This window comes from Jaculus jaculus, chromosome 1, assembly GCF_020740685.1.
Source record: "Jaculus jaculus isolate mJacJac1 chromosome 1, mJacJac1.mat.Y.cur, whole genome shotgun sequence".
In the NCBI taxonomy this organism is placed as follows: Eukaryota; Metazoa; Chordata; class Mammalia; order Rodentia; family Dipodidae; genus Jaculus; species Jaculus jaculus.
The window spans coordinates 184,720,403-184,739,792 of NC_059102.1; positions in this window are offsets into that span (position 1 = coordinate 184,720,403).

Genomic DNA, 19,390 nt, shown 5'->3' on the forward strand with positions numbered 1-19,390 from the left:
AACACAATCCTTGGAGTGGCTACATGTGATGCACGTGGGATGTCTGTGAAGAGCATCTGCATGCACTGAGGGGAGAAAGCCATGTGTTTGGTTAGAGCTCAAAAAGAAGAGCTATTCAAGCCTGTTAGATTCCACCTGATGCCACACAAGCCCCAAGGTGGTGGACATGAAGCTTCAGGATTTGTTGCTTGGGCTTCTGGGATTTAGACTTTCTTTGGTCCTGCCTTTCCTTGCTATGCTCCCATTCCTCCCTTTTCGAATGGGAAGGTTTATTCTGCTGTACTGTATGCAAAATTTTCTCTCTCTCGCTTTTTTTTTTTTTTTTCCAGTGGAGTCTCACTCTAGCCCAGGCTGACCTAAAACTCACTCTATAGCCAAGGCTGGTCTTGGACTCACAGCCACAGTGCTACTTCAGAACTTGTACTTCAGTATTGTGACTAAAGGCATCTATTTCCACATCTGGCTAAAAGTATGTCAACTAGTCTTTGATTATACAGGAGCTCAGAGACAAGAAGCTGACTTGAGTCTCACAAGAGACTTTGATCTTTCTGCAATGTTGCGATTGCTAAGATTTGGGGGATTCTTTAGTGGGTAACCAATAGCTTTCTGATTGGCTAAAAGATTCACTCGGTGAAAAGGAACCTATATCTGGAACTGGGAAACAAGTCAGAGTCATATTCAGACAATGATTTTGCTCTCCAGTATCATGCTCCCACTAATCTTGGGCTGAAAGAAGAATTACAACCAACAAATTCTCTCTAAATTAGCAACATTTATCCCATTTAATCTGTGCTGACTTCACTCTCCCTTGGCAAGTCTGCTTCTCTTTTTCAGATAGGAGCGGAACCTGAGGAGTGAAATGACTCATTGCAATTCAGCCTGGCCCCACCTTGAGCTAGAGAGAAACTAGGGAGATGAGCAAGAGTGCTGATCTCTCTGTGAACCTGATAGTCAGTGCCACAGTGAAAGAGACAGGCACTGAGAACACTCAACACCTACAAAGCATAGACTCAGCGGCTCCTAAAAGATAATCATTGAAGTAGACTTAAACCTCACCCAACATGGCTCAGGGATTTTTGAGGAAGAGGAGGTGGAAAGATTGTTAGAGCCACAAATTGGGACATTATGCCCAGAGGCATTGCATCTCTCGAGTAACTTACTAATGCCCCCACACTGCATACCCCACAATCCCCAAGGGGATAACTTGCAACCCCAATAAGGAGGGCCCCATTGGAAAGGGGGCAGGGATGAGGGAAAGGATGGTACCAACATGTGTTGTTTCTATGCAAAGTATGTCCATAACTAATAAAAAAAATTAAAGAAAAAGACTTTGGTGATTTTTAGTGATGGCTAATTGTATAACACTTTGAGAGATAAATGAAACTTCATAGATAATGGGAAGTTTGTTAACATTTAAGGTGACATATTTAGGGGCTGGAGAGATGGCTTAGCGGTTAAGCGCTTGCCTGTGAAACCTAAGGACCCCAGTTCGAGGCTCCATTCTCCAGGACCCACGTTAGCCAGATGCACAAGGGGGCGCATGCATCTGGAGTTCGTTTGCAGTGGCTGGAAGCCCTGGAACGCCCATTCTCTCTCTCTCTCTCTCTCTCTCTCTCTCTCTCTCTCTCTCTCTGTCACTCTCAAATAAATAAATAAAAATAAACAAATTTTTTTTTAAAAAAAGGTGACATATTTGGGTATCATATTTATAGAGGATGGACTTGAGATTGTCAATTTCCATTATCAATTTGATTGGATTAATATATGCATGAAATTATTGAGGCCCACTTTTATGTATTCTGTGAGGACTGTTCAGGAGATGATTTGCTGGGGATGAAGAAAGGCCACCCTGAATGTGAGCAATATGTTATGGGATCCTGGACTGAATAAAAAGGGAAACGGGGAAAGTAAGTTGTGGGACAGAATTCTCTTGATCTGTTCTTTCATCCCTGAAGATATGTGGAAGCAGCCTATTCATGCCCCTATTTTCATAGCCCCTCCCCACCATCTCTTCATGGTTTTGATGAATTGTAGTCTTTTAAACGATAAACCACAATAAACTTTTTCTCCCTTAAGTTGCTTCTTTTCAGGCACTTGGTTCCAGTGATAAGAAAAGTAACTAAATTTAGTAAGGGGAAATATTTTTTTTCCATTTTATTGACAGCTTTCATATTTACAGACAATAAACCATGATAATTCCCTTCCCTCCTCCACATCTCCTTCCCTAATCTACACTCCATCACATCCTGCCTCTCTCTCTCCACTATCCTCTCATTTATTTTGATGTCATCATCTTTTCCTCCTACTATGAGGGTCTTGTGAAGACAGTTCTAGGCACTGCAAGGTCATGGATATGAAGGGAAGTTTCTATATGGTTGATTGTATTGTAAGCAGTCTTATTCTTCCTTTGGCTCTTACATTCTTTACACCACCTCTCCTGCAATGGACCCTGAGCCTTGAAAGGTGTGGTAGGGATGTTTCAGTGCTGAAAATTCCTCTGTCATGTCTTAGTACCATGGAGCCTTTTGAGTCATCCCAGTGGTCACTGCCATCTGAAAAGAGAAGCTTCTCTAACCAAAAGTGGGAGTTCACTAATCTGTGGGTATGAACATTAAAGTGAATACAGAGAAGTTTGGTGAGTATAATATATGCATTTAGCCAGACAAGAGCAGGCATTACAATCCTAACACTCATGACACCCCCAACCATAGGTTTTTGGATAGGTTTTCAGTACCAGGCATATATTCCCTCCTATGAGCACGTTTCCAATCCAATTAGATAGCAGTTAGTTTCCCCCATAACAAAAATGCCACTATTGAACCCATTGGCTCATTTGGCCTAGCTAGCCAACCATGAGGCTTTGCAGTGTCCACTTTTTTCACCACTGATGGCTTATCTCTCTCTCATGAGGCTGCATGCAGTGCAGATTTTTCCAGCTTTCTGTCAGGTGGTCTAATGAGAGAAGGATTTCAGCTCAGCCCCAGTTTGATTCCTCAGTGACCTTGCAGTCCAGGCATGTGGAGTCTTCTTGGTAGAAAGCCTTAGAAATAGCCTGTAATGTTTGGGGGGCATTAGGAACCTCTCTGGCCAATGACTTACTTGAAGGTATCACATCCCTGGCACTGAAATTTTTCCAGCAGCACTCTATGGCTTCTGGGTGTGCAGTTATCCAAAACAAGTAGGTTATCATGTGGCTTATTCACAATATCCTGAAATTTGATTAGCCCCCACACTTCTTTTACTCAATCTCTTCCCCTGACCTCAGGCCATTATACCCACAGTATATATATTTACATATGTATGGTACCATCCCCTCAAAGCCCCTTTCTAGTTTATTGGCCTCTACAACTGATTTATCCTACAACTCACACACAAGTCTGAAAATTTGTAACTAGGATCAACATATGAGAGGAAACATTGTGATGGTTGGCTTTGTGGGCCTGGGTTACTTCACTTAGTATAATCCTTTCCAGATCCATACATTTCCCTGTAAATTTCCTAATTTCATTTTTCTTTACTTCTGTATAGAACTCTAATGTGTAAATATACCACATCTTCATATCAATTATTTGTTGGGGTACATCTAGGCTGGTTCCATTTCATTACTATTGTGAAAACAGCAGAAATAAACATGGTTGTACAGCCATGTCTAAAATAGTGAGAAGAGGCCTTAGGATATATGCCCAGAAGTGCTATAGCTGGGTCATATGGTAAATGTGATTTTTTCCTGTCTCAGGAAACTCCACAATGACTTCCACAATAGCTGTACCAGGCTAAATTCCCACCAATAGTGCAGAAATGCTCCCCTTTTTCTGCATCCTTGCCAATGTTTATTGTCATTTGTTTTCTTGAGGATAGCCATTCTGACAGGAGTGAGATGGATTCTCAAAATAGTTTTAATTTGCATTTCCCTGGTGGATAAGGGTGTAGAATACTTTTTTTAGATGTTTATATGCCATCTGTATTTCTGCTTTTGGGAACTCTCTATTTAGTTCCATAGCCCAATTTTTAACTGGGTTGTTTGATTTCTTATTGCTTGGTTTTTTGAGTTCTTAGTGTATTCTGGATATTAATCCTCTGACAGATGTATAGCTGGCAAAGATTTCCTCCCATTTGGAAGGCCGTATCTTTGCTCTTGTCACAGTGTCCTTTACTGTACAAAAGCTTTGAGTTTAATGAGATCCCAGTGGTTTTATTTCCTGAGCAACTGGGGTTATATTCAGAAAACCATTGTCTATGCCAATATGTTGAAGGGTGCTCCCACTTTTTCCACTAGCAGTTTCAGAGTTTCAGGTTTGATATTAAGGTGCCTGATTCATGTGGACTTGATTCTTCTGCTTGGGGGAAGACATGGATCTATTTTCATCCTTCTACATATGGATATCCAATTCTCTTTACTCCAGTGATTTTTTTTTTTAATTATTTTACGGTTTTTGTCCCATATCAGATGGCTGTAGTTTCCTGGATTAACATCTGGGTCCTCCATTCTGTTCCATCGATCTATGTGTGTCTGTCTTTTTGTTTCTATGGCTTTGCAATATAGCTTACAATCAGGTACGGTGATACTTCCAGCCTTATTTTTGTTGAACAAAATTGTTTGGGCTATTTGAATTTTTTGTGCTTTGAAATGAATTCTAGGATTTTTTTTCTATTTATGTGCATAATGGCAATGGAATTTTAATGGGGATCGCATTAAATGTATAGATTGCTTTTCATAAGATTGACATTTACAAAATATTGGTTTTTCAAATCCAAGAACATGGGATTTCTTTCCATTTCCTAGTGTCTTCTACAATTTCTTGCTTGAGCATTTTAAAGTTTTCATTGTAGATATCCTTCATTTCCTTGGTTAGATTTATTCTAAGTTACTTTATTTTATTTTATTTTTTAAATTTATTTATTTGAGAGCAACAGACAGAGAAAGAGGCAGATAGATAGAGAGAGAATGGGTGTGCCAGAGCCTCCAGACACTGCAAATGAACTCTAGATGCATGCACCCCTTGTGCATCTGGCTTACATGGGTCCTGGGGAATTGAGCCTCGAACTAAGGTCCTTAGGCTTCAGAGACAAGCACTTAACTGCTAAGCCATCTTTCCAGCCCTTATTTTGTTTTACTTTTTAGGCAATTGTGAATGGGAGTGATTACCAAATTTCATCCTACACATGCTTATTGTTAGTATATAGAAAAGCTACTGATTTCTTTGTATGTATTTTGTATCCTACTACATTGCTAAAATTATTTATCAATTCTAACAGCTTTCTAGTAGGATCTTTGGGTCCTTTATGGATAGAATTTTATTATCTGCAAATAATGATAATTTGATCTCTTCCTTTCCAATCTGTACCCCTCTTATGAATGTCTCTTTCTTATTGCTATTGCTAAGACTTCCAGTACTATATTAAATAAGAGTAGGGATAGTGGTCTCCCTTGTCTTGTTCCTGAATTTAGTGGAAAAGCTTCAAGTTATTCCTCATTTAGTATTATGTTGGCTGTAGGTTTGCCACAAATAGCTTTTATTATATTGAGATATGATTCTTCTATTTCCAGGATTTGAAGGACTTTTACCATGAAGGGATGTTGTATTTTTTCAAATGCCTTTTCTTCATCTATTAAAATGATCATTTGGTTTTGTCTTTTGCCCCATTTATATAGTGTATTACATTTATTGATTTGCATATGTTGAACTATCTCTGCATCTCTGGGATGAAGCCTACTTGGTCAGCATGAATGATCTTTTTTTGATTTATTCTTGTAATCTATTAGCCAATGTTGTGTTGAGAATTTTTACATCTATGTTCATGAGGGAGATTGGTCTGTAATTTTCTATTTTTTTCTGTCTTTGTATGGATTTGGTATCAGGGTGATGCTGGCTTCATAGAAGGCATGTGGCAGAATTTCCTCTTTTATCTATTTTATGGAAAAGTTTGAGAAGCATTGGTATTAGTTCTTCCAGAGACCTCTGGCAGAACTCACCAGTGAATCCATCTGGGTCTGGAAATTTTTAGATGGGAGACTTTTTATATCCTACTTGGATCACTGTAATTGATATAGTTATTTTTCCATGGTTTATCTCATCTTGATTTAATTTTGGTAGGTCATATGAAGCAAAGAAATCATCCTTTTTTTTCTGATTGTGAAACTTGTCCTTATGATTTTCTGATTTTTTTTGGCATCTTTTGTAATGGTGCCTTTTCCATCTTTAATTTTATTAATTTTTGTCTCTTCCCTATTTTTTCTAGTAAGATTTTCTAAAGGTTTATCAACATTGTTTATCCTTTCAAAGAACCAACTCTTTGTTTCATTGATTCTTTGGAATGATTTTTGGTTTCTATTTCATTAATTTCTGCCCTAACCTTTATTATTTGTTCCTATATACTGATTTTTTGTTTGCCTTGTTCTTATTCCAAGGCCTTAAGGTGAAGCAGTAAATTAGTTACTGGTGAATTCACTAATTTCTTTTTTTTTTCTCAATTTTTATTAACATCTTCCATGATTTTAAAAAATATCCCATGGTAATGCCCTCCCTCCCCCCAGATTCCCCTTTGAAATTTCATTCTCCATCATATTGCCTCCCCATCTCAATCAGTTTCTCTTTTATTTTGATGTCATGATCTTTTCCTCCTCTTATGATGGTCTTGTGTAGGTAGTGTCAGGCACTGTGAGGTCATGGATATCCAGGCCATCTTATGTCTGGAGGGAGCACATTGTAAGGAGTTCTACCCTTCCTTTGGCTCTTACATTCTTTCGGCCACCTCTTCTGCATTATACTCTGAGCCTTGGAAGGTGTGATCAAGATATTACTCAGTACTCCAGTCACTTCGTTCCAGCACCATGATACATTCTGAGTCGTCCAAAGGTCACTGCCACCTGAAAAGGTAAGATTCTCTACACAAAGTGATAGTACCATTAATATAAGGGTATGAATATTAACAGAAGTGCTTACTGAGCAGTTTGATAAGCATATTACATACATTTATCCAGACAGCAGCAGACATTATACCCTTACGACTCATGACTACCCATGTTTTAAGTTTTCAGTATAAGGGATGTATTCCCTCCCATAGAGCGGGTTTCCAGTCCAATCAGATGGCAGACAAGCCACTATTACACCCATTGGATCATTTGGCCTGGCTGGCCAAATATAAGATTTGCAGTGTCCATTGTTGAGTATCTTCACTGGTGGTATCTCTTTCTACCATTGACCTGAATGTAGAATGGCTTCTTCTACCTTTCTGTCAGCAGGTCTACATGGAGGAAGTTTTTGGCTCAGTACCAGAAGGGTTTCTCAGTGACCTTTCAGCCCAAGTATGTATAGTCTTCAGCAAAAGGGTCTTAACATCGATTGCTGGTGGGAAACCAAGGGCCTTGGCAACGGCCTATAATGTTTTGGGGACATTAGAGACCTCCCTGGCCAAGAACTCATTGGCAGGTATCCCATCCCTGGCACTGAAAATTTTCTAGCAATGATCTATGGCTCCTGAGTGTTTCATTGTCCAAAACCAGAGGATTCCATGATTTATTTATATTCTCTTAGATTTTGATTAGCCCTCCCTCTGCCTTTTCTTTATTCAGTCTCTTCCCCTGACCTCAGTTTGTGCCTTTTCACCTCCATTAATCTGTTCTTCTACATACATATATACAATACCATCCTGTTTATTACCCTCCTCCCTTCCATTCTCTTCTTTTTATATCTGTTTTTTAGCTTACTGGCCTCTACTACTGAGTTTTTTCCTTCTCACACAGAAGCCCAATCATCTGTAGCTAGGATCCACATTTGAGGGAGAACATGTGGTGCTTGGCTTTCTGGGCCTGGGTTACCTCACTTAGTATAATCCTTTCCAGATCCATCCATTTAATTGCAAATTTCATAACTTCATTTTTCTTTACTGCTGAGTAGAACTCTGTTGTGTAAATGTGCCATATATTCATTATCCACTCATCAGTTGAGGAACATCTAGGATGGTTCCATATCCCAGCTATTGTGAATTGAGCAGCAATAAACATGGTTGGCAACATATTTCTAATGAAATGACATGAGTCCTTAGGATATATGCCTATATAGCTATAGCTGGGACATAGGGTATATCTATTTTTAGCTGTCTTAGGAACCTCCACACTGATTTCCACAATGGTTGGACCAGATTGCATTCCCACCAACAGTGTAGAAGGGTCCCTCTTTTCCACATCCTCGGCAGCATTTATGATCATTTGTTTTCATGATGGTAGCCAATCTGACAGGAGTGAGATGGAATCTCAATGTAGTTTTAATCTGAATTTCCCTGATGAGTAGAGATGTAGAACATTTTTTTAGATGCTTATATGCCATCTGTATTTCTTCTTTTGAGAACTCTCTATTTAGCTCCATAACCCATTTTAAAATTGGCTTGTTTGATTTCTTATTATTTAACTTTTGAGTTCTTTGTATATCCTAGATATTAATCCTCTGTCAGATATATAGCTGGCAAAGATTTTTTTCCCCATTCTGTAGGTTGCCTCTTTGCTTTATTCACAGTGTTCCTTGCAGTAGAAAATCCTTGTAGTTTTATGAGGTCCCAGTGGTTAATCTGTGCTTTTATTTCCTGAGCAATTGGGGTTGTATTCAGAAAGTCTTTGCCAACACCGATATGTTGAAGGGTTTCCCCTACTTTTTCCTCTAGCAGTTTCAGAGTTTCAGGTCTGATGTTAAGGTCTTTAATCCATTTGGACTTAATTCTTGTGCATGGAGAGAGAGAAACATATATTTTCACCCTTGTACAGATACATATACAGTTTTCCCAGCACCATTTTCTGAGGAGGCTGTCTGTCTTTTCTCCAATGAGTATTTTTGGCATTTTTATTGAAAATCAGGTGGCTATAGCTACCTGGACTTACATCTGGGTCCCCTATTTGGTTCCAATGATCTACATGTCTGCTTTTGTGCCAGTATCATGCTGTGTTTGTTACTACGTCTCTGTAGTATGTTTAAAATCAGGTATGGTGGGCTGGAGAGATGGCTTAGTGGTTAAATGCTTGCCTGTGAAGCCTAAGGACCTTGGTTTGAGGCTTGATTCCCCAGGACCCACGTTAGCCAGATGCACAAGGGGGTGCAGGTGTCTAGAGTTTGTTTGCAGTGGCTGGAAGCCCTGGTGTGCCCATTCTCTCTCTGTCTCTCTCTCTCCCTCACTCTCTGTCACTCTCAAATAAATAAGTAAACCTGGACAAAAAATATTTTAAAAAAATAAGGTATGGTAATACCACCAGCCTTATTTTTGGTGCACAGTATTGTTTTAGATATTTAAGATTTTCTGTGATTCCAAGTGAATTTTTGGATTGTTTTATTCCTATTTCCATGAAGAATGCCATTGGAATTTTTGGGGATTACATTAAATGTGCAGATTGCTTTTGGTAAGATTTTCACAATATTCTTCCAATCCAGGAACAAGAAATGTTTTTCCATTTCCTAGTGCCTTCTGCAATTTCTTACTTGAGTGTTTTATAGTTTTCATTGTGGAGATCCTCTTTTTCTTTGGTTAGGTTTATTCCAAGGTACTTTATTTTGTTTGATGCAATTGTGAGTGGGAGTGATTCTCTGATTTCATCCTCTGTGTGTTTCTGATTTTAGTGGAAAAGCTTCCAGTTTTTCCCCATTTAGTAATATGTTGACTGTAGGCTTGTCATAAATAGCCTTTATTATATTGAGATATGTTTCTTCTATTCCCAATCTTTGTAGGACCTTTATCATGAAGGGATGTTGGATTTTGTCAAATGCTTTCTATGCATCTAATAAGATGATCATGTGATTTTTGTCATTCAGTCCATTTATATAATGTACTACATTTATCGGTATGTGAATGTTGAATCATCCCTGCATGTCTGGGATAATGCTTACTTGGTCAGGGTGAATGATCTTCCTGATATATTCTTGTATTCTGTTTGCTAATATTTTGTTGAGAATTTTTGCCTCTATGTTCATGAGGAATATTGGTCTATAATTTTTTTTGTTGTTGTTCTATCTTTGCCCGGTTTTTGTATCAGGGTGATTCTGGCTTCATAGAACATGTTTGGTATGGTTCCTTCTTTTTCCATTTTAGGGAAAAGCTTAAGATGCAATGGTGTCAGTTCCTCCCTGAAAGTCTGGGAAAGTTCAGCAGTGAATCTGTCTGGGCCTGGGCTTTTTTTAGTTGGGAGATTTTTGATAAACTGCTTGGATCTCCATGTTTATTATAGGTGTATTTAAGTGATTAATTTCATGTTGAGTTAATTTAGGTAGGTCATATAAATCATGGAAATCATCCATTTCTTTCAGATTTTCATGCTTAGTGAAGTATATGCTTTTATAGTATGTCCCTATGATTTTTTTGAATTTCTCTGTAATCAGTTGTGATGTTAGCTTTTTCATATCTAATTTTATTAATTTGTGTCTCTTCTCTTCTTCTTTTGGTCTGATTTGCTAAGAGGTTTTTATTTGTTTGTTTGTTTGTTTTTAAGAGTTTATCAACCTTGTTTATCCTTTCAAAGAAACAACTTTTTGTTTCATTGATTGTTTGGATATTTTTTTTTGTTTTTTGTTTGTTTCTATTTCATTAATTTTTGACCTAATCTTTATTATTTCTTCCCATCTATTGAGTTTGGTTTGCCTTGTTCTGCTTGTTCCAAGGCTTTAAGGTGAAGTATTAGGTCATTTACTTGTGACCTTTCTAATTTCTTAATATAGTCACTTAAAGTTATAAGTTTACCTCTTAGGACTACCTTCATTGTGTCCCAGAGATTTTGGTATGTTGTATTCTCATTCTCGTTTGACTCTATAATTGTTTTTGATTTCTTCATTGACCCACTGATCACTCAGTAGTATGTTGTATAATTTCTATGACTTTGTGTATGCTCTATAGCCTTTCTTGCTATTGATTTGTGGTTTGATTCCACTGTGGTCAGATAGAAAGCAAGGAATTATTTCAATTTTCCTGTATTTGTTAAGATTTGCTTTGTGTCCTAATATATCATCTGTTTTAAAGAATGTTCCATGTGATGCTGAAAAGAATGTGTATTCTGCAGCTTTTGGAAGAAATGTCCTGTACATATCTGTTGGGTCCATTGTATCTATAACTTCATTTAGTCCAGCTGCCTCTCTGTATATTTTTTCTCAGATGACCTGTCAATTGATGAGAGTGGGGTGTTGAAGTCACCCACTAACACTGTGTTTGTTGTTATCTGTGACCTTAGCTCTAATACTGTTTGTTTGATTAATCTGGGGGCCCCAATGTTAGGTGCATATATGTTTAGGATTGTAATGCCCTCCTGTTGGAGTGTGCCCTTAATCAATATAATGTGGCCTTCCTTATCTTTCTTAAGTATTGCTGGACTGAAGTCTAACTTATCAGATATTAGGATAGAAACTCTTGCTTTTTTTCTAGGTCCATTTGCTTGAAACACTATTTTCAACTTTTCACCCTAAGATAGTGTCCATCCTTAGTAGAAAGGTGGGTTTCTTGGAGGCAACAAACTGAAGGATCCTGCTTTTTACCCCAGTCTGCCACTGATATTAAGAGATATTATTGAAATGTGTGTATTTATTTTTGCCATTTTTTTGTAGTTCTCATTTTACCTTTGCACTCTTGTGTTAACCAGTATTTGAGCATTATTTTTTCCCTCAACTCCTTGTATGTGTGCTTTTCTTTTTCTTCAGCATGCAGTATTCTTTCAAGTATTTTCTGTAGAGTTGATTTTTTTTTTTTTTTCAAATACTCCTTTAGCCTGCTTTTGTCATGGAATGTCCTTATATCTCTGTTTACTTGAATGGATAGCTTTTCAGGAAAAAGTAACCTTGGTTGAAAATTGTTATCTGTCAGAAATTGTATTACATCACTCCATGCCCTTCTGGTTTTTAAACTTTGTGTTGAGTAATCTGCTGCAATCCTGAAAGGCTAGTTTTGTAGGTAAATTGATTTTTCTCTATGACTGCTTTCAACATTTTTTCTTTGTTTTGCATGTTTGGTAGCTTGATTATAATATGGCAAGGAGAGGTTATTTCCTGATTTTGTATGGCTAGTGTTCTAAAGGATTCCTGTATCTGCATTGACACATCTTTCCCAACTTGTGGGAAGTTTTCTTCTATGATTTTCTTAAAGACGCCTCCAATGCCTTTGGAGTGAAGTTCTTCTCCTTCTACTATGCCCTGAATTCTTATGTTTGACCACTTCATAGTGTCCCACATATCTTGAAATTTCCATTCATACTTTTCTATTAGTTTGTCTTTCTCATTTTTGAACTGTATTAGTTCTGCCACCTGGTCTTCTAGATTAGATATTCTGTCCTCTCCTTCATCCATTCTACTGGTGAGATTTTCTACAGAGTTTTTTATTTCATTAACTGTGTTCTTTATTGCTAGTAATTCTAACTGGTTTTTCTTTAATATTTCTATTATTTATTTATTATTATTCATTATTATTATTTCTATCTCCTTATTTACATCTACTATTGACATCTTTATTTCATTAAATTCATGTCCTGTGTCTTCTTTGATTCCTTTGATTTCTTTCTTGACATCTTTGAACATATTTATAATCATTCTTTTGAAATCTTTCTCAGGCATTTCCTCTAACTCGTTCTCACTGGAGGTCATTTTTTTTTCTCAAGTTTTTAACCATTTTCCATGATTATAAAAAATATTCCATGGTAATACCCTCCTTCTCCCCCTTTTCCCCTTTGAAATTCCATTACCCATCATATCCTCTCCCCATCTCAATAAGTCTCTGTTTTATTTTGATGTCATGATCTTTCCCTCCTCTTATTATGGTCTTGTGTAGGTAATGTCAGGCACTGTGAGGTCATGGATATTGAGGCCATTTTTTGTCTGAAGAGAGTATATTTTAAGGAGTCCTACCCTTCCTTTGGCTCTTACATTCTTTCTGCCACCTCTTCTGCATTAGACCCTGAGCCTTGGAAGATGTGATCAAGATGGTACTCGGTACTCTAGTCACTTCTTTCCAGCACCATGACACCTTCTGAGTTGTCCAAAGGTCACTGCCATCTGAAAAGAAAAGATTTTCTACCAAAGTGAGAGTAGCATTAATATAAGGGTATGAATATTAAGAGAAGTGTTTTCTGGGCAGTTTGATAAGCATAGTATATACACTTATCCAGACATCAGCAGATGTTACACCCCAAGGGCTCATGACTATCCCTGTTTTAAGTTTTCAGTATCAGGGATGTGTTCCCTTCCTTGGAGTGGGCCTCCAGTCCAACTGGAGGGCAGTTGGTATTGACCATGACAGACATGCCACTATTGCACCCGTTGGCTCATTTGGCCTGGCTGGCCAAATATAAGGGTTGCAGTGTCCACTGTTGAATATCTTCACTGGTGGTGTACCTCTCTCCCATTGAACTGCCTGTAGAATGGCTTCTTCCAGGTTTTTGTCAGATGGTCTACATGGAGAAGGTTATCAGCTCACTTCTGCAGAATTTCTCAGTGGCCTTGCAGCCCAAGTATGTGGAGTCTTCAGCAATAGGTTCTTACCATCGATTCCCGGTGGGAAACTAAGGGCCTCGGCAATGGCCTCTAATGTTTTGGGGGCATCAGGGACCTCCCTGGCCAACAACTCACTGGAAGGTATCCCATCCCTGCCACTGAAAATTTTCTAGCAATGATTTACGCCTCCTGAGTGTTCCATTGTCCCAAACTGAAGGATTCCACTTGATTTATTTATATCCTCACTGAAGGTCATTTCTTATGCATTAATACTTTTTGGTGGATTTATATTGTCTTGATTGTTTTGTTTCTTGTGTTATAATGTATATATTTTTGCATCCTAGATTATTTAATGATTGGATTTTTTAGTTAGCTGGGTATTATTAGATATATCAATCAATCTGATGGTATATATCCTCAGGTTAGGAGCTTAAGGCACTAGGTGTGGCTCTCAAGACTCTCAGAGTATCTACAACTGTGACCCAAGGTGTGGGGTTTGCTCACTATGAGAGTATTCAAATAGGCTGTGTGGAACAAAATACAGGCAGATTTTAAAATTTAACTAAACAATGCACATTTTCAATGAAAAGCAGCAAAGAGTATTTATGCAAGAGTAGGTATTATGATATCCAGATCCTCTAGCTGTTCCTTAGGGTGTGTGGTGCCCCACCCACACCCTTAATCCTGAAAACAAGGAGGTTAAGATTTTTGATCTCTTGAGGGTTCCAAGTCAGCTTGTGATCAGGTGAGACCCTTCCCTAATGTATAATAGAAGAGGAAACAAAGACACTATAAATCAAGAAGCAACAAATAACAAGGCCAACATATAACTTATTTAAGAATGTAAAAACTGACCATCCATCAGATTTAACATATAGTTTAACCTAATATGGAAGGGGCAATTAGCACTTCTGGTTCAGGCCTATATACCAGGTTTATTAGGTGGGTACTGACCTGGTGTAATCCCAGTTATCTTTTGGTATGATTTTGATCTCAGTTATGCTGCGCTGCTACTTGGGTCCCTCTTTGGTTTGCTGTGAGTTCAAGTATGCGTGGCTGTGTAGCTGGACAGCTGTTCTGTTGGCTGGAGCTGGGCACTGTCAGTGGGGGAGGGGAGGCTGCTGATACAGCTCTAGTTCTGTTGCTGGTCCATGCATTCTTTTACCTAGTGATCTTCTCCTCCATTTTTCTTTATTTTTTATTTTTTTTATTTTTTTTAATTTAATTTATTAGTTTTCTTTTCAGTAAATACAGACAGTTTGGTACCATTATTTAGGCTCATATGTGATCTACCCCCTCCCATTAGACCCTCCTTGTTAATGAAAATGGGTCATGCATTGTGGAGTTAGCCTCCAGTTATTGGTATGATAAATGTCTCTGCAAATCATGACCCAACATGTAACTCTGACATTCTTTCCTCCCCCTCTTCCGCAAGATTTCCCTGAGCCATGTTGGGTTCATTTTTGGTCTGCTTCAGTGCTGAGGTGTTGGGGGCCTCTGAGGCTTTGGCTCTCTAATTTGGTAGGAGTTGATTTTTCTCTGCATTGATCTCCTTCCCTTTGTGCTGGTATCCGGATCACAGGAAAACATCACCCTTGCTTATTTCGCCAGTTGTCCTTAGTTTCAGTTGGGCCCCTTTTGAGGTATGTTGGGGAAGCTCTCTTCTTAGGATCTGCATCTATCTGGAAAAGAGAAGCAGATTCTCCAACAGAGAGTAAGTTAGCATCCGGAAAATTGAGATAACACTTTTTTGATAGACAGTTTGATAGGTGTAGGCCCTCTTATACCCCGTGATTGATGGTAGCTTGATGTTGTAGAGTAGGCTTGTGTTTGGGTATGGTTCTGACTTGTTTCCCAGCTCCAGCTAAGGGTCTAGTACCACTGAGTGGATCAGTTAGCCAAATCAAGAGCAATTGATTCCTCACCATGGCTGTGTACCACTATTGCACTTGTGTGGGCATCACATCCGGTTATTTGTTGCTAATTAGGTTAAACAATGTGTTGCTTGGACAGATCTTGGTCATTTCCACCAGTCGCCTATGTAGCACCTTCTGGCACTAGACACGCTGACTGTCTGGGGACTGACTCTCTCCTGGCTTCCAGCCATTTCATTCCATTTTACGTGTCAGCTGCGTATGGAGTCTTCAGCAATAGGGTCTTACCACTGGCCTTTGGTGGGTCATCAAGTACTCTGACAGAAGTCTGTCATTGTTTTGGGAAACCTTGTAGGTTTCTCTGATCAAAAGCTCATTGTGGATGGTAGGCCCAAGCTGGAAGTGGGGGTTACAGGTCAGTGTCCACTATTAAATTGAGGAAAAAGATAACTAATATACAAGAGTTAGAGAGGAGAGAGATAGAGGGGAGAGGGGGAGAGGGAGGAAGGGAAGATGTAGGAGATTTAGGTCAGTCTTGTTCCTACCCTCTCCAGTGTCTTGTGGTTCAGGTGTTTCCTGTAAGGGTCTAGTGAAGGTTCAGCCATTTGATCTGTCTTTTAGGAAGTAGAATTTTATGGTACCATTGCCGCTTGGGTCCGGATTACTGTTTTCCACCCTTTGATTCCCTCCCCGCCCTCCCATCCATCTTATTGTCTAGTCCATGAGGTGCTTGCTGGGTATGTAAGGCATCTTGGGCAGATTCAGGTTAGGTGCTGCAGATGAGTGAGACTATGTGTCGATTTTTTTTCTGTGATTGGGTAAGTTCACTGAGAATGATCTGTTCCAGGTTCAACCATTTTTCCTCAAATTTCTTTATGTCATTTTTTCTTACTGCTGTATAGAATTCCATTGTGTAGATATACCACATCTTTGTTATCCATTTTTCTAATGATGGACATCTGGGTTGATTCCAGCTTTCAGCTATTACGAATTGAGCTGCTACAAACATGATTGAGCAAATCTCTCTGGCTTTTGGTTTGAAGGTTTTAGGGTAGATGCCCAGTAATGGTATAACTGGGTCTGTTGGTATTTCTATAGTCAGCTTTTTCAGGAGTCTCCATATTGCTTTCCAAAGTGGTTGTACCATCCTGCATTCCCACCAACAGTGAATGAGTGTCCCTGCTTCTTCACATCCTCGCCAGCATTTATTTTCATTTGACCTTTTGATGTTGGCTATCCTTATTGGGGTAAGGTGGAATCTCATAGTTGTTTTAATTTGCATTTCTCTGATGATTAGGGATGATGAACATTTTCTTAGGTGTGTGTTTGCCATTTGTATCTCTTCCTCTGTGAATTGCCTGTTTAACTCTGTGCCCCATTTTGTGAGTGGGGTATTTGTCTTCTTATTGTTTAGACTTTTGAGTTCTTTGTAAATTCTAGAGATAAGGCCTCTATCAGTTGGATAACCTGCAAATATTTTCTCCCATTCTGTGGGTATTCTATTGGCTTTGCTTATTATATGCTTGTCTGTAAAGAAACTCTTCAGCTTCATATGATCCCAATGGTTGAGTGACTGTTTAAGAACTTGAGCCACTGGGGTTTTATTCAGGAAGTCTTTTTCCATTCCTATATCATGGAAAGTACTTCCTAAATTTTCTTCCAGTAATTTTCGAGTTTCTGGTCTTATGTTGAAGTCTTTGATCCATTTGGATTTGAGTGTTGTGCACGGTGAAATATGTGGATCAAGTTTTAGTTTCCTGCAAATGGTTATCCAGTTTGTCCAGCACCATTTGTTGAAGATGCTATCTTTTTTCCAGTCTATATTGTTTGGGCCTTTGTCGAATATCAAGTAGCTATAGTTGCATGGCCCAAAATCCGGGTCCTCAAGTCTATTCCATTGGTCTATACTCCTGTTTTTATGCCAGTACCATGCTGTTTTTATTACTATGGCTCTGTAATATAACTTTATATCGGGTATGGTGATGCCACCAGAGGTATTTCTTTTGCTGAGGATATGTTTGGATATGCGAGGCCTTCTGCCTTTCCATATGAAATTTGAGAACATTTTTTCTATCTCTGTGAAGAACACTGTAGGGATTTTAATTGGAATTGCATTAAATCTATATATTGCCTTTGGTAGGATTGTCGTCTTCACAATGTTAATTCTGCCTATCCAGGAGCATGGGAGGTCTTTCCATCATTTCAAGTCCTCCTCAATTTCTTTTTTGAGAGTTTTTATATTTTCGTTGTATAGATCTTTTACTTCCTTGGTTAACGTTATTCCAAGGTATTTTATTTTTTTTTGTTGCTATTGAAAATGGGACTATGTCCTTTATTTCTTTTTCTTTGTCTTTGTCATTTGCATACAGAAATGCTACCGATTTTTGTGCATTGATTTTGTATCCTGCTACTTTGCTATATGAGTTAATCACCTTCAGGAGTTTTGGGATGGAGTCTCTCGGATCTCTTACATATACAATCATGTCATCAGCAAATAGAGCTAACTTAACTTCTTCCTTTCCAAATTGTATCCCTTTATGTCCTTCTCCTGCCTTATTGCTTGGGCTAGGACTTCCAGAACTATATTGAAAAGCAGAGGTGAGAGAGGACATCCCTGTCTTGTTCCTGATCTCAATGGGAATTCCTCCAGTCTCTCTCCATTAAGTATTATTTGGGCCTTTGGAGTTTTCTATATTGCCTTTATTATATTAAGATGTGAACCGGCCATGCCGATTCTCTCCAAAGTTTTGATCATGAAGTGATGTTGTATCTTGTCAACGGCCTTTTCTGCATCTATCGAAATGATCATGTGATTTTTATGTTTAAGCTTGTTTATGTGGTGTATTACATTGACAGATTTTCGTATGTTGAACCACCCTTGTGATCCTGGGATAAATCCCACTTGGTCAAGGTGGATAATGCTTTTGATGTGTTGTTGGGTTCGGTTTGCGAGAATTTTGTTGAGGATCTTTGCATCTATGTTCATTAGGGAAATAGGCCGATAGTTTTCTTTTCTTGTGGCATCTCTGCCTGGTTTTGGGATTAGGGTGATACTAGCTTCATAGAAGGAGTTGGGTAGTTTTCCCTGTTCTTCAATTGTGTGGCACATTTTTAGGAAGATTGGTTTGAGTTCTTCCATGAAGGTTTGATAAAATTCGGCTGGGAATCCATCTGGTCCTGGACTCTTCTTTTTTGGGAGGTATTTTTATTACTTTTTCAATCTCCATGAGCATGATGGGTTCATTGAGGTGTTTGATCTGCTCTGAGTTTAGCTTTGGTAGATGATATGCATCCAGTAATTTATCCATCTCCTCCCCATTTTCCAGTTTTGTGGAGTAGAGGTTTTTGAAATAAGTCCTGATGATTCTGCCGATTTCACTCATGTCTGTTGTGATCTCTCCTTTTTCATTTTGAATTTTGTTAATTTGGAGTCTCTCCTTTTTTTGCTTGATCAAATTGGCCAGAGGTTTGTCAATCTTGTTTATTTTTTCAAAGAACCATCTCTTTGTTTTGTCAATTGCCTTAATTGTTTCCTTGGTTTCCAATTCATTAATTTCTGCTCTGATTTTAATTATTTCTTTCCTTCTGGAGCTCTTTGGGTTGGATTTTTGTTGTTTTTCCAATGCCTTTAGGTGGTTGGCTAGGCTACTGATTTGGGATCTTTCTGTCTTTTTTATGAAGGCATTGAGTGCTATGAATTTTCCCCTGAGGACTGCCTTCATTGTGTCTCACAAGTTTTGGTATGATGTGTTCTCATTGTCATTCAATTCCAGGAATTTTGCAATTTCATTTTTTATTTCTTCCACTATCCATTTATTGTTTAAGAGTGTGCTATTCAGTTTCCAGTTGCCGTTGGGGCTCTTGTTGGTTTTTTTGTTGTTGATTTCTAGGAATATAGCATTATGATCTGATATCATGCAGGGAATTATGTCAATATTCCTAAATATGTGGAGGTTATCTTTGTGACTCAGTATATGGTCTATTTTAGAGAATGTTCCATGGGCTGCTGAGAAGAATGTGTAGTCTGTGGATTTGGGATGGAAAGTTATGTAGATGTCTATTAGGTCTAAG